At 39.4% G+C, this 16,095-nt stretch overlaps 1 protein-coding gene across 3 annotated transcripts in view; it reads right to left on the bottom strand.

Annotated features, from left to right (window-relative positions):
* The window catches only part of csmd1 (CUB and Sushi multiple domains 1), a 1,478,446-nt gene that overhangs the window by 936,953 nt on the left and 525,398 nt on the right, over positions 1-16,095 (bottom strand). The gene's annotated exons all lie outside the window — the stretch shown is intronic.

Genomic DNA, 16,095 nt, shown 5'->3' on the forward strand with positions numbered 1-16,095 from the left:
TTTTGATGATTTTTTTACACATACACTTTTGTTACAGACCAAGGGGTAGGGTCCAAAAGATATGAAGAATACACAGGAATATGCCACTCACAACAGAGAAGCAGTCTCAATACAATAATAATGCTAATAATAATGCTAATAATAATTTTTTTTATTACCTGCCTCTCCCGATGGTTCAAGGTGGGTTAAAACAAAGGCAAATACAAACACAAACGTGCGCGTGCACAAACAAACAAACACAAACACACACACACAGTAAATATATCAAGGCACCTTGTATAAAAACTGCCAGATTTTGCAAGAACTTCTAGCACAAGAACAAGACCAGGAATGTATTTTAAAAAGATTTTTTTCAAAACAACAGCAAGGTTTCCATAATTTGGACAGGAAATCTGTTTGAAAGTCCTCTCTCAATTTTGTTAAACTGATAATGCATGCACCAAAGAGCAAGCACAGAAAGACAGCCCACCAGATTGATGAAAATGACACCTCTGATATTTCTAACCTGCATATTTCTAACATGCAGTAGCCATGCAGAAAGGTAGCAGTTTTGCACAGTATGTACAAACATAACTCTTGAAAATACAAAAAAAAATCCTTGTCAATACTGGCAGAAAACAGTTCACTGTTTCTCACACAGAAGAACAAGTTTGTTCTCTATTGTTCTTGGGCATGAAAACCAAACAATGTTCATGAACATACAGTCCATATCCTTTCCTGAGTGGTCATGCTCTGCACAAGAACTTAATCTGACTATATCTGTAACTGAATTTCTATTAACACAGGGACAATTCCACTCTTATTTTCATTGAAAAACAAACAGCAGGCAGCATGGGTACCTTCTGGAAAACACCCAGACAGACTCATAAAGTTATGAGTGAAGTAGGTGCTGTCCGCAAACTCTTCTGTAAGTAACATTTCTGGGAGGCTTTGGTAAACACTAGGTTAATTCAAGTAAACATTAGGCATTGTAAAGAGATGTGCTATACAAATAAATAACAGATGGTTAATTTTCACAGCAGAATGAAGAAGGCTGGTGGAAGCTAAATGCATTGCCTGGTGAGTTTAGATGACCCAGAGAAGTTCTTCCTTCCTGATATACAAGTTACCTGGGATGAAGTGCTACTGAACGGACTGTAGTTTATTTTGAGATAGGCGTGGATAAGATTGTGCTGTTAACTAATCTAAACTGCATACACAGAAAAAGAACCAGTTCTCTGATATGTATGCTGGCAGTAACATTATGGAATAAACAATTAATAGAGCTGATGGTGGCTACTGTATGAAAAGTGGGAGTATGATGTTGCTGAAATCAATACTACTGTCATTCACCTTCTCCATTATTCACACTTCCTGACTGTTAATTAGAGGAAAGATTGCTGACTAGGTAGCCTGGTGCTGAATGTTTACAAAGTCCCATTTTAAAAGCACACAAGCTTCAATTATAATGGAATGGGGAGAGGGGGAAGGATGAAACACACAGTGAAGGTAACTTAATAAAGTCTGTTGTCTTTCTTGTCACTAAAGCCTGAATCCTATAAGGTAGATCACAGTGATTCAATAGGAAAACGTTCGCTGAGTCTACTAGTAGATTTTGTCCTATAGTCCCTCTTCATTTCTCAGGAAGAGAAGATATAACTTCCAAATCTACCAGTTGTGTCTAAGATTTGAAGAACTGGGGCAACATGAAAGTGTTTCAAAAGTGCCAGATATTGCCCAGGGAAGTAGAATATCCTTAAACATCAGGACTTACTTGCAAAATGAAAGGAAAATGCATGTACAAACAAACAGGGTCACACAGATGGAACTCAGATGTGGCTACCAAATCCAGTATTTACCTGTCTGGTATTACAAATATTGAAATTGAAAATTATCATGTCAAACAGTTGTTTTTGATTTTGATTTTTATATTTGAATTAAATTTTTACTGTCAGAATCATAATTTTGGCTACCATTGTTGTAACTTCTGAGAATTTTCACAGGAAAAGTGAAATCCACAATGTGAAGAAGGGAGATAACAGTAAATAAATCAAGATAACTCAATTACCTCCAGGAAATACAAGCAATGCAATATACATGCATATTATGGCCCAATAAAGGAAAATATTGTGCCTAGGTGCCTATGCATACACCAAAGTTATAGTACTATTATGATTTTACTTTAACTACCACTGATATATAGACAAGAAAAAAACTTTCTGGTTCTGTATGCCCTTTCCTGAACTACATATTCCAGGATTTTATAGGGTGGAACCAAAAGAATAATAATTAAATAATAATGTTATAATGTTATAATGTGAATGATTCCCAAATCTGCTAATTTGCGAATTATCAGCTAAGGTATACCCATTTATTTGTCATCTTCTTTTTAGGGGTTCTCAATTTTTTTCAGTTGTGGAGCCCTTTTTGAAGCAAAAGTTTCTTGTGGAGCCATATATGGGCTGGGGCCAGTGGCAGGTGGATGGAAAGTGTTTGTGTGAACTAACTGAAAAAGACATGAATAAATTCCTATGCACACTGCACATGTCTCATTTGTAGTGCAAAAAAAGAAAGAAAAAAATAATACAATACTCAAAATGAAGAACAATTTTAAACAACCCCCTTCTGCCATGCAGGAAAAGCACAATCCAAAGACTCCCAACAGATGACCACTCAACCTTTGTAGTAGTAGTAATAACAATATAAATGTAAATAGTCTGCATTGCTTTCCCACTGAAGAAGTGTGAATGAATGCCAGGCTTGTTTTGAGGATTAGGATGCTCCGAGGTAGACTTTTTTGACAGGGTTGTTCATTATCCCATTATTGGGAGCTTTGGGTTGAATGCCTTCTTAATGGCTGCACACTGGGGATGAGGGGTATGTGCAGAAGACCCACAGAGTTGCCCTGTGTTCCAAAAAGTTTCTGAAATAGCCTTTCATTTCCAGAGGGGTTCATTTGGTCCTTGCAATGTACAGTTAACATCCCACTGGCATTTGTTTCAAAACCTGATCTTCCTTAGCCCATTCAGGTGAGGTAGAAATGTAAAATAGAAAAAAAAAACATTCAAACTGTATAATGAGTGGTAAGGTCCATGAGAATTGCTCAATTATGGAATTAATTTAAGAAATCATCTTGCTGAAATTTGCATTCAGAATAGGACAAATGCACAGAAAACAAATCTACAGTATTCAGAATAAGAAAGAGAATGAAAGAAATCCACTAGTCCCTAAAGATCTCCCTTATGAACTTGCTCGTTTTTATTTCTCTCTGACCCATCAATCTCAAACATACATCTGATGGGAACACAGGGGAAGGTCATCTTCTCTATGTTGTAAATTTTTGAAGTATGTTTTAAACCAACCACAAACTTTTGTATCTAAATTCAGCTTTTGCTGATAGTAGCATCACCTAAAAAGAATTCTGCTAAAAATCCCTTCCTGCTTGGGTGGGATTTTCCCCCATTTCTCACTTCAACATTCCCCATTGCTTCCCACATTGTTCCTGGACAATTCTCTTACTTTCAAATACAGATGCCAGGGGAGGCACAAAAGTCTGTTTTTGGAGGAGACGGACTAACATTAGATTTGTCCCATTCCTCTACTGAATCAGAAGTCTTCTGATTAAAGAGATCAATAAAAACAGCAGTGTTTAACTTTTTCTTATACTTCATTCTACACATGTGGTTAAATAATGAACAATTCATGTGGAATCATTTCCCCTTTAATATTAAATGGCAATGAGAAAAGTGCTGGGATTTACATTAGTGAATATAGAAACATAACTAGAAGAAAGATGAAGAAAATATCTGAAGCTGTGCACAGTGACTATAGTTTAGTACTTTAGAGATTGGCCTGTCTGGAACACTAGCAAAAATGCTCATCCAAGATTTATGATCTCATTCAGGACTGGTGAATATGAACTTCATCTTCATGCAGTTGTTCGCTGAACACTAAATATACATCTAATTTATTTGTTTAGCTATATTTTTGACTTGTGAAATATGGTTAATTTAAATAAAATGAGACAGTGTGTCAGATTTTATTAAAAATAGGACTCCTATTTATAAGCAGATAATGTAAAACACAAGAGTAAGTGATTAATTTTCTGGAAGCCTAAAGTCAAATATTTTAGAGCAGACACATGACTTTAAAAAAAGAGCCCTGGGAAGCCTGTATTTAGAAATTATAATCATCATAAATTTTAAAAAATGTAAATTCATCTTGATCCAAAGTCCCATACATATCAAAATGCACATATGAACATGTGTTGGCTGAAGAAAGGGACACAATGTCAGGTTAGGACATATTTTATAGGTCAGATGGCAGGCTAGATCTTCACCCACCTTCCAGTAGATTATGGCTGTGACTTCTATTTTCCATTCATAAAGACACATGAACATGAAAGCATACAGAGTTGACATGGCTTTAAAAAGAGAATGTGAAATCACGGTCAGGATATTTTTATAGAATTATTTCTCATGCGGGATCACTGTAAGCCCTCTTAACTGTGACCTAGATTTCAAAAGCCCTCTATAGCAAAACTTAAACTTTGGGGCATGATCCCATTTGGAATCCTGTAACTGAAACTGGGGGTTGCAACCAGTGCTTCTGTCCCTTCCTCGATGTGCATTTTCTTTTGCAAATACAACCCGGAAGCAGAAGGGCAAAGCAGTGGTGACCCACGCAGCCAGCTCATCAGCCAGTCAGTCAGTCAAAGGAGGCTTGCCTTGTCAAAGGCTTTCATTGTCAGAATCACTGGGTTGCTGTGAGTTTTCTGGGCTGTATGGCCATGTTCCAGAAGCATTCTGTCCTAACGTTTCTCCCACATTTATGGCAGGCATCCTCAGAGGTTGTGAGGTCTGTTGGAAATGAGGCAAAGTGAGGTTTATATATCTGTGGGAAGTCCAGGGTGGGAGAAAGAACTCTTGTCTTCCTGAGGCAAGTGTGAATTCTGCAATTGATCACCTTGATTAGCATTTAATGCCCTTGCTTATTCAAAGCCTGATTGCTTCTTGCCTGAGAAAATCCTTTATTGGAAGGTGTTAGCTGGCTCTGAAGCAAAAGAGGCTTATTTTCTAGCCCTTCTCTCCTTCCCCCACTCTCTCCCTCTCATCTCTCTTTCATTCTTTCCTCTCCCCTTTTCCTTATCAGCAGTTCAAATCACATGAAGCCTTTTTCTCACATGGGCAAAAACAGAGAGGGCTGAAGCAAGAGGCAATGAGCTGACCACCACTGCCTTAGCTGCGGAATCATTGTCAGCTTCCCCCCCCCCTCCTTTTCTGCTCTCCTCCCTTTCTTCTTCCCTCTTACCCTCCAATCCTCTGATGACAAAAGTACCTCCACCCCTTACAGCAGTGGTTCTTAACCTGTGAGTCCCCAGATGTTCTGGCCTTCAAATCCCAGAAATCCTAACAGCTGATAAACTGGCTGGGATTTCTGGGAGCTGTAGGCCAAAACACCTGGGGACCCACAGGTTGAGAACCACTGCCTTACAGCTTCCTTGTCTGGGGGGGGGGGGGGGGGGAGGGGAGGGCAGCTGGAAAATCACCCTGCCTTTTTTTGTAAGTCTTGCAAATGATGATTTTGCTCAGTGGATCTTTTCATACATACTACAACACTATCAAAAACAAATGATTCCAAATTGAAGGCAGGGTAACATTCAAGTAAAAAACTGAGAAACTATCATTGCCCCAATTGCTCCCCTGCCTCTAATTTATTGGATGTGCTTCCCAGGGAAGTCCTTCTACCCCGTTTTACAATCTTTTCAGCATCGTTTCTCTATTCTTGGTAAAATTGGCTGTAAGTCAATGATTATGTCTTCAAGATGTTCTTGGTAAGAAAACACATGTTCCTACAGTTCCCATCATTTTTACTATTCAAATTATTACATGGCCTGTCTGTCAGGCACTGGGTTATTTCTTCATTTCTTTTTAGAAAAAAATGCATTGCCAACAGTAACAACAACAGTGCATCCTTCCACTTTTATTTCTATTTCACTGCCCAAAATCAATTTGTTATCAATAGATGTTCATAGCAGGAACCTAACAGCCTTCTCATATAATACAAATTAATCACTTTATGTAGGAAAGGGAGAAAGGAACCAAACAAACAAACAACACCCTTGCAGGTGTTTCATTTATATTTTAAAAATATAAATTATACTCTTGTAAATTGTATCTTCAATTCTGAAGAAATAGCACATATTCATTCAGTGCAATTGTTTCATACAGAATTGAAGAAGCTGGAAGGCATGTCCTTTGCGCCATACATGATTTACTTATTTTGAGCAATATAAATGGCATGATGATTAAATCCACTGTTTGTCTCCTTTGTGAGCCCTGTTTAATTATGGCTCATCTGCTTTATATCAGCACCATCAGGAGGAAAGGGGCATGTTCAGCAAGCTGTTTCTAGGCAGTACGTATTAGGGAATTTTAGCAGCTTGATCTGATGATATATTGCCCATCTCCACTACCACCTGCGCTACCATTGAGAACATTCATTAGTAACTTTTGGCTTATTAGCAATTATCTGTAGCATCAAACAAAGTTAATTATCAGTACAAGTCACCTCTGTTGAAGGCTCATTCTCCAATATGATGCGATTTTTTTCTGCTGTGCCTACTATAGGCAGAGAAATGTGAAGCTTTTTCCCAGTTCTTTTCAAAGAAAATCGCTTTGATTCGTTCCGAGCTTGATGCTGCGGTTGATGCAATCTCCGAAGATGTAGCAAGAGCACCTGCTTGTCCTATTTTGATGGATTCATTTCAATCTGTGCAACCCGAGGATGTGGACAAGGTCCTTGGAGAAGCGTGAGCGACCACATGCATCCTAGACCCCTGCCCATCCTGGCTGGTTAAAGAAGCCAGAGGGGGGTTGGTCGAGTGGGTAAGAGTGGTGGTGAACGCCTCCCTCCGGGAAGGCAGACTTCCAGCCGGCCTCAAACAAGCCGTAATAAAACCGCTGTTGAAGAAGCCATCACTTGACCCCACTAATTGGAATAACTTTTGGCCTGTTTCCAATCTTCCCTTTTTGGGCAAGGTCGTGGAACGCGTGGTTGCCTCACAACTCCAGGGATTCTTGGAAGCAACTGATTATCTGGATCCCGCACAGTCTGGCTTCAGACCGGGGCATGAAACTGAGACGGCCTTGGTCTCCTTGGTGAATGATCTCCGCAGAGAGCTCGACAGGCGGAGTGTGTCCCTGCTGGTTCTCCTGGATCTCTCAGCGGCCTTCGATACTGTAGACCACGGTATCCTTCTGGGTCGCCTCGTGGGAATGGGCCTTGGGGATACTGCATTGCAGTGGCTCCAGTCCTTCCTTGAGGACCATACTCAGAAGGTGTTGATAGGGGACAGCTGTTCGGCCCCACAACCATTGTCTTGTGGAGTCCCACAGGGTTCAGTACTGTCCCCTTTGTTGTTTAAAATCTACATGAAGCCACTGGGTGAGATCATCCGGAGTTTTGGAGTTCAGTGTCATCTGTACGCAGATGATGTCCAACTCTATCACTCCTTTTCTCCATCTTCCAAGGAGGCCGTCCAGATCCTGAACCGGTGCCTGGCTGCTGTGTCAGACTGGATGAGGGTGAACAAATTGAAGTTGCATCCAGACAAGACAGAGGTCCTCCTGGTCAGTCGTAAGGCCGAACAGGGTATAGGGTTACAGCCTGTGCTGGATGGGGTCGCACTCCCCCTGAAGGCGCAGGTTCGCAGTTTGGGTGTCCTCCTGGACTCATCGCTGAGCCTGGAACCCCAGGTTTCAGCGGTGGCCATGGGGGCCTTCGCACAACTCAAACTTGTGCGCCAACTGCGCCCATACCTTGGGAAGCCTGACATGGTCACAGTGGTCCACGCTCTGGTTACATCTCATTTGGACTATTGCAATGCGCTCTACGTGGGGTTGCCTTCAAAGACTGTTCGGAAGCTGGAACTAGTCCAACGTTCTGCAGCCAGGTTATTAACTGGAGCGCCGTACAGGGAGCATACAACTCCTCTGTTGAAGCAGCTCCACTGGCTGCCTGTTAGCTTCCGGGCACAATTTAAAGTGCTGGCTTTGGCCTACAAAACAAACGGCTCTGGTCCAACTTACCTCTCTGAACGTATCTCCCCCTATGAGCCGCCCCGCAGATTAAGATCTTCCAGTGAGGCCCTGCTCTCAGTCCCGCCGCTGTCACAGGTGCATTTGGCTGGGACGAGAGACAGGGCTTTTCGGTGGTGGCTCCACGGCTGTGGAACTCCTTGCCAAGGGAGATTAGGGAAGCCCCCTCACTCATGTCTTTTAGGAAGCAGCTGAAGACCTGGATGTGGGACCAAGCTTTTGGCCCATCCTAAGATATGGTTGATATAATCTGATGTATTCGTTGGATTAATGTGAAATTGAATACAGACTGGCTCTGACTTTTGGCCCAATGCTACTGGCCCTGTTGTAATGGTCACACAGTGTTTTACTGTTTAAAATAGGGTATGATATTGGTTTTTAAGTGTGTTTTTATGATAATTTGTTTTACTATATTTTGTATTATATGTGGCATTAATCTTGCCATTATGTAAGACCGCTCTGGGTCCCCCTGGGGGAGAAGAGCGGTATATAAATTAAATAAATAAATAAATAGGAACTTGCACATCAATGCTGCAATGCTATATGAGCCTACTCATAAGTAAACACCACTGAGGTTTTTTTGGGGGGAGGGATTTATTGTCAGATAGTAGAAGCTAAGCAGGTTCTGCACTGGTTAATACTTGGATGGAAGTCTCTTGGTGAATAACAGGTGCTCTATGCTTTATTTATGTACTTTATTTTTATCCCACCTTTCTCCCAATATAGGGACTCAAAGTATCTAAAAACAAAAATGACTCAATACAAATTAAAAATAGAGCCAGTACTTAAAATATTAATAAAAAATTAAAAACAAAAATTTTGTTTGAAAGTATTTTTCAGAGGAAAGAACTGGCAAATATCTGCTGTCCAATTCTCATCACGGCCTGCCATTTTGTTCCATCCTCTCTCTTCCCAGGGATCACTGCTCTGCCTGTACTTATTTCTCAGCCAATGTGGCTCATTCTGATTGGCTGCAAGGGGTGGAAGAACGAAGACCTCTTCACTAAGGTCCGCAAATGAGTATATATACCCGACACAGGCACTCCTTTTCCTAGTTGCTTTTGTGCTCTCCCCATCCTCTCTCCCTTGGTTTGTTTTGTTATTCTCTGCTTTGTTTGCTTCATCACAACTTGGGGTGGTTGGCATGGGCCTTGGATCCAGTGCTGGATCACTCTGCCTCTCAAGATGGATTAGTCAAATGCCTATCGAGGTTGTGGCAGAGCAGGGTACCTGGAGTGACGTTAGATGGGGGGCTGTGCTAAGCCTCCATGTATCTCCTTGGTGTCGTTGGACCAGCAGTTTGATTGTCCAATGCGGTGATCCAGGTCTCATGTATAGCTAGCTACCAATCCTATTTACAGTTATAACGAATAAACAGCTTGTGGCCATCATTATCCCAAATATCATGTGTGTGGTTGGTTATGTTTCCTGTTGGCGGGACAGACACCTTGCACCCACAACCCCTTCTAGCTACTCCTTGCCTAAGAAAACCCAATGGAATTAATGGTGTTGCCACAGATTGATAGGCGACTTGAAGCAAATACACACGTATACCTGTGATATAAAATTTTAGTCTCCAATTTCAGAGCTATATTTATTCACTTAGAAGTCGGTTCTGATGAACCGCTAAAGGCTTATTTGATAGTAACAATGCATAAGGCTGCACTGCAAATAGCATTGCACAAGCTTTTGCAGTGTTAAATCATCTTACAAAAATTCTCCTAATTACTATTAGTTCCATCTCCCATAAGACTGAGTGTCCCTCAACATGAAACTGCCCTCTCACTCCAGCATTTTCACAAAGTTATTCTGGCAGACATTTAAATAATAATAATAATAATAATAATAATAATAATAATAATAATAATAACTGCATATTGTGGAAATTAATCACCATGGGCAGAATGGCTGTGAATAAGAACACTCTGCATATGTAATTTTCATATTTCAATAGGGGTGACACAGATGGTTGTGAATTCAATAGAACCTCCATATCTGCAGGGAATACATTCCAAGACACATATACATGGATAACTGAAACCATGGGTAATAGCAAACTCTCTATTTTGACTATTCTTTGGCTGGAGACATTTCAGAAAACAGCACTAGCGAGTTTAGAGAAGTCCATACATACTTCTGTTGCAAATAGTTTGAGGTATATGTATATGTGAATTCATAAATATCAAACCCATGCATAAAAGGATCAACTGTACTGTTATTATAATTATTTCTTAACAAGTGTCTTAACAGGTTTTGTTAGTCTTTTTTTTTTTTTTTTTTTGCTTTTCAGTATTAGGAATATCATATATTCCTATGTTCTCTTTCTTCTCCAGTTTGATAAATCTGTTCTGATTGATTTAATTGCAGATACACTGCCCATCTGAAACTAGAATCTTAGTCTCCTATCATTAAATTATTCAGGGAAAATATGTATGAAAACATTAGTCATATTCATAAACAAGATATCAGGCAGAAAACAAAAAAACCCTGCATTTTAATTCCAAATCTAGACTGTAATTTATGCACTTTTATTACATTTATTTATTATAAGTATCCTACTTGTTTATGAAAAGGGGCTGAATTCCTCATGCATTATATGGCATCAAATCCCGATAAAGCCAACAGTGTTGTAACCAATTATATTGTGGGGTTTTTTTTTGCTTATATCCCACCTAATAGGACCAATTGTGGAGAACAATCATGTGTTGACAAAAAAATATGTTCACACTGCAAAAGTTCTGTACCTGAAAACATATTGTAGACTGAATGCATTACATGTTTCCAAACCATCTCCAATTCCATTTCAAAAAATATTCTACGATTCACAATCAATATGTTTCTCATTTTATGTCATTTCTATCTCAATTCAAACTACTCATTTTTGAAAAGTGAAACAAACGAAGACTCAACTCTCATTTCCCAGCCTGGACACACTTTCTTTAGATAGATAGATAGATAGATAGATAGATAGATAGATAGATAGATAGATAGATATTCTTTGGAGTAGAGAAGGAGGCCAGATGGGAACCAAGAGTATAAAAAGGCTACACATATGAAATAGTTTGCAGGTTCCTAGTAGAAATATAATCCCTGGAAGAAGCACTGAATTTTTGTCTTGTTGATTCTTATATCCAATTTTACTGGATTTTTAAATTAATGGTATAAATGGTTTAACTGAATTTTGAAAATAATTTTAATATTTTTCTACTCATATTCTATATGTATGTTTATTCTGCATTGTTTTCAATTCATAAGGTGCGTTGTTGGGAAAAGATGGAATTTCTCTCTCTCTCTCTCTCTCTCTCTCTCTCTATATATATATATATATATATATATATATATATATATATATATATCAAAGTCTGTGTGTACCACAAAGGCTGTTGCTAGGTGAAGTGGTCATTGGTGATGTCACTGGGAAAGAAAGGTGAAATGTTTATGAGGGGAAGAGAGAGAAGACACACTAAGAGATCCATGTTGACATAGAGATAGTGTGTGGTAGGCCGTCTCAGAGCTGAAGAGTGAAGAAAGGAGAGAGGAGGAAAGAAATAGGAAAAAGAAGACAAAAGAAGGAAAGGAGAAGGGAGGGGAAAGAAAGAAAGAAAGAAAGAAAGAAAGAAAGAAAGAAAGAAAGAGAAAAGTAAAGAAAAGAAAAGAAAAGAAAAGAAAAGGGAAGAAAAATGAATAAAATAAGAAAAGGTAGGAAGGCAAAAGAGAGAAAAATAAGAGGGCAGTGGCCCCTCCAACACCTGGTATATATGCTAGTAAATGAATAAATCGTCCTCTTCTTTGGCTAAGTTTCTAGGGATCTCCTCACATGGCTCTTTCAGGTCATGCTGTTACACTGACAATTGCCGGTGAAAGGGAAGGCATGCAGGGCAGCTCGTGGTACCCCGTACGCCCTTCCTCCTTACCCCATCACATGGTGTGTTAGCACCCTGTCTCTGTTCCTATCAGATGGGAGAAAGGGCAGAAATGTGCATTGCCCCGCCACTCTTTCCCCCATCATATGGGGGAAAGGAAAGGAAAGTGTGGGTAGCTCAATTGGAGCTACCCAAAATACACTTTCCTCCCTGTAGTGGTGGAGGAATTGCCTTTCAGGACTTCCACTCCACTTTGAGAGGAATGTGGGTGGGGTTGCCATGCTTCATGTGATGGTGCACGGCAGGCCCCATCCTTGCCCTGAAACAAAGTGGCAAAATGGGGCAAAAATGCCCTGTGTAAAGTGGCAGTAGTTCCCATGGTGAGGCCAACCACGTTCAGCAACTGTCATGAACTAAAGAAAAGAGTGATGCATTTGTGTTATTTCCTAATGTCAAAAAGTCCCTACTGTGTACATAGCAGTAGCCCCATCCAATAAGTCAAAACACAAAGAACACCAATTTGTCATTTGAATTTATAATAAATAATTTATAACTACCTGAATCTTGAAATCTTAGTGAGAAGCAGGTGCTTGAGCATTGGGCTCTTTTGATAACATTGGGGTACATCTTGCTTGCAGAGTTCTTTTTCTCGTTTTATGCTTAATTCCAGCAAAGTGTGTCTGGAGTTCCATAGCATTCATACATAGAATTTGACAAATCTCACAATAATATAGATTAGTTCCTGGTCTTCCAGGTACCTGTTTTGGATCCCCCTCAGGTGCTGGCATAGTCTTAATGTGGCGTGCCCAAAATAATTTACCTAAATGTAATAGAGTACTTTGATTTCCCAGACAACACAAAAACGGGAGAAAACAATTCCAGAAAAGGGGAACTGAAGAATGATTAAGACAGAGAGTCAATCATTTGCATGTGGACTCATATGCAAATGTTCAATGCAGGGTTAAACTCAAAAGTGGAAATTTCATCGAACTTAAAATGCATTAAACCGAGATTCTCAGCCTGCCGTTACCAGGGAGATGGAAAGAAAGACAGTCTCAGAGTCTCCTCTGTTCTCCTCACTTGTCTTTTGCAACTGTGGGCACGAAACAAAGGGCACACTGATGAATGGCTTCACTGCTTTCTTTGCTTAGTGCACACCAGATAGCAAGAAATGGTTTCATCAATATTTCCTTTAAAATAGAAATGAAGCAACTGTGGTGGGATTTTGAATTCTGTCTCAAAGTACTAGGGCAATTGATGTTTGAATTTGAACAAGTTGAACTGGCAATCAGTTAAATCCTCAGAACAAGAACATATTATTTCATGTGATATGCCCAGTCAGTTTCTTTTTCTCTCCTGAAGGGATAATTAATGACTCCATGGATCATGGACTCACAATCTTTTGGTAATGCCTGTCCCTTTCTCCTGCTTTTCTGTGTGAGACACTTTCAGACTACCAGAATTTTCAAGGCTCAATTGAGAAGGAAAAATCCCAGTTGAGTTCTGCATTGGGAGAAATATGGGATGTAAAATAAATGAACGAACAAACAAAACAATCCAAGACAAACTATGCACATTACTTCCAGATGTCCTTACCTATAATTCCATCCTGTTTCTAAATCAATTAGACGTTCTGTTTCTATTTATCTTAATATACATATTTAAATGCACATTTGATTACTCCTAAAAATATTTGGACTATAATATTAACCTCTGATGTCTCAACCTCTGATGTCTCAACCTATACAAGTGAAAAAACTCGCAGTCACCATCATATAATAATTCCAGACAACATACAGCCAGTTCTGAGGCAGAAGTGATTTTTGATCTGCAGACATCTAAATGGGACTGGGACAATTGTGTCCATATGTCAGAAAGATTCACTGCTGTTTCACCGCTCAGAAGCAACTCCACAGTAGAGCCTTCCTGGCAATGTTGCTTCTGGTCAACACATGGCTTGGCATTCATTGTGACTCCCAATAGGGCTCTGGGAAGGGAGCTGCTTCTGGTCCCCAAAATAGCAGTGAAATCCCTTCTGGTGAGGTCACAACAGGGAATCCAGAAATGTGATTAAAGAAAGTGCTCCAATTATTTGGAGCACTTCCATGGTTTATCTAGATATGATCTAAAGGAGACTATTTTGAACTGCACCCAGATTATTTTGCTTGCTATAGACACAGCCATAGAGCTAGGAACTTTTCTGCTGCCTGGAGCATTCCTTTTCCAAGGAGATTAAAAACACAGAAGGAAAAATTTGGTGCATTAATTAAAGGGATGGGTATCATGCAACAATTGAGATGTAGCTAGATGGCTAGTCAAGGAGCCCCAGCCAGCATGGTGAGTGATGAGAAAACCAGGAGCTGTGGTGCAACCACATCTGAATGACTGCATTATTTGCAGATTGTGAAATAAAGACTGTGCAAGTTTTTGAGTTCTCCAGTAATCTTCATCAGACTACAATAACCATCTCAGCAACAGCTATCAGCCAATGCTGACTTTTTTGGCATGATGTTTTGTCACTGAGATGCATTACAGGGATTCAAACATGGTGGACAACAATATAGAGGATGTGGGAGTCATCCTGGTGTGTCATCTCTAATGCATTTATGTCTAAAATATCTCATCCTCACACATGCATAATTTGTTGCCTGGGAATGGGGCCATGGAAGATTTGGGCTGAGGTTGTACTACAAGCCAAGTTGCATGCTTCTATATTAATGGAAATCACATTAGTTGTGAACAACCAGATATCTGTAAGCATCCATGAAGGAAGTTGATATGAATTTCACTCATAGCATGTTCCACTATTAGTGACATGTCTGATGTACACTATATGCTGTGTGGACAGTTTCAGAGCAAAAATATGAATTAAATTAACTCTGAACATTCTGAACATTGCAAGAACAGAATGCACAGGTATGTGAGATAATGCTGAAATATTCTGAAAAGAACTTTTAAATTATTAAAAAAAGAAAACAACCCACTGACTAGAAAAACCATTCAGCAAATCAGTATCTAAATGACTCAAGCACTCTATGAAGGTAATCTGATAAATTCTTCTTCACAATTATTTAAACAAATTAAAATACCATTATGTAAGCCAATATGTTTTTCCAAAAATGTTTTACTTTATCAATTTATTATTCTGAAATAAGATTCACTGGGTTTTTTTAAGTTTATCTTCTATCATTCTTCTCCAACTGAATTTACCCTATGACTCACTCCAATATTAAATGTGTGTAGCTAATTTAAACATATCCACTCAATAGTGTTTTAAATTATATTTAAACATGGGGTTAAGACAGATAATAATAATTCTTGTGGTTGTTGTATCTTTAATGAAATCACATAATTGTTTGAAATGTTTCTGTAAGGTTAGGGACAGAATGTGTGACTGACTCAGTTCTATGAATGTGTCTTCAAAAACTGAACGGTCTCCATATAAGGAAGGCACCAGAGTATGGAAAATGGCACAGGAATGACATTTTGTAATGGATAATTCTAGCTGCTCCCTAGGGATAACTTTGAAAAGGTGCTCCTTTTTAATTCCTACCACAGTACTTTTGCAAAGGAAGTTATCAGTAGTCAAGCCAATCTTTTCACTACTTATGATGACAGCCTGTATCAGGGGCATTATCAGTTCTCAGAAGTGGCTTTGTCTGAGAGGAGAAGACCTGAAGTCATGGCTGCCCAGCCCTTCTAACAAAGATGTAGTGTCCCATAATTTCTCCTGAATCTAACTTTCCCAAAGTTCATTATCTGTTGGACGTTGGGACAGGAATATATAAATTCATAGTCTAATTATAACTGAATTCATAATTTCTCCCTTTATGTTATGGTGCATTTTACTCTCCTATCTTCATGTGGATCTTTGAATTGCACAAATTTTAGTTACACATATTTTGCAAATAAGCACATCAGTTTGTAAGCCCACTGCCCTTTGAAACATTTAACAAATCTTGGCAATGTATAGACTAAGGCACGATACATTCTGCTCCACTGGCAGCAACAAAATGGGCCTTTCCACATTAGCTCAATACATTTCTTGCCCATTTCTCTGGGCCGGAGTATCACCTTCCTGGCAAAGGAACTTATAAGTAATAATAATAGGGCAAGGGGGGTTGGCAAAGTGTGTTCTTGGGGTGGTCACATGC

This window comes from Anolis carolinensis, chromosome 1, assembly GCF_035594765.1.
Source record: "Anolis carolinensis isolate JA03-04 chromosome 1, rAnoCar3.1.pri, whole genome shotgun sequence".
Taxonomy (NCBI): Eukaryota; Metazoa; Chordata; class Lepidosauria; order Squamata; family Dactyloidae; genus Anolis; species Anolis carolinensis.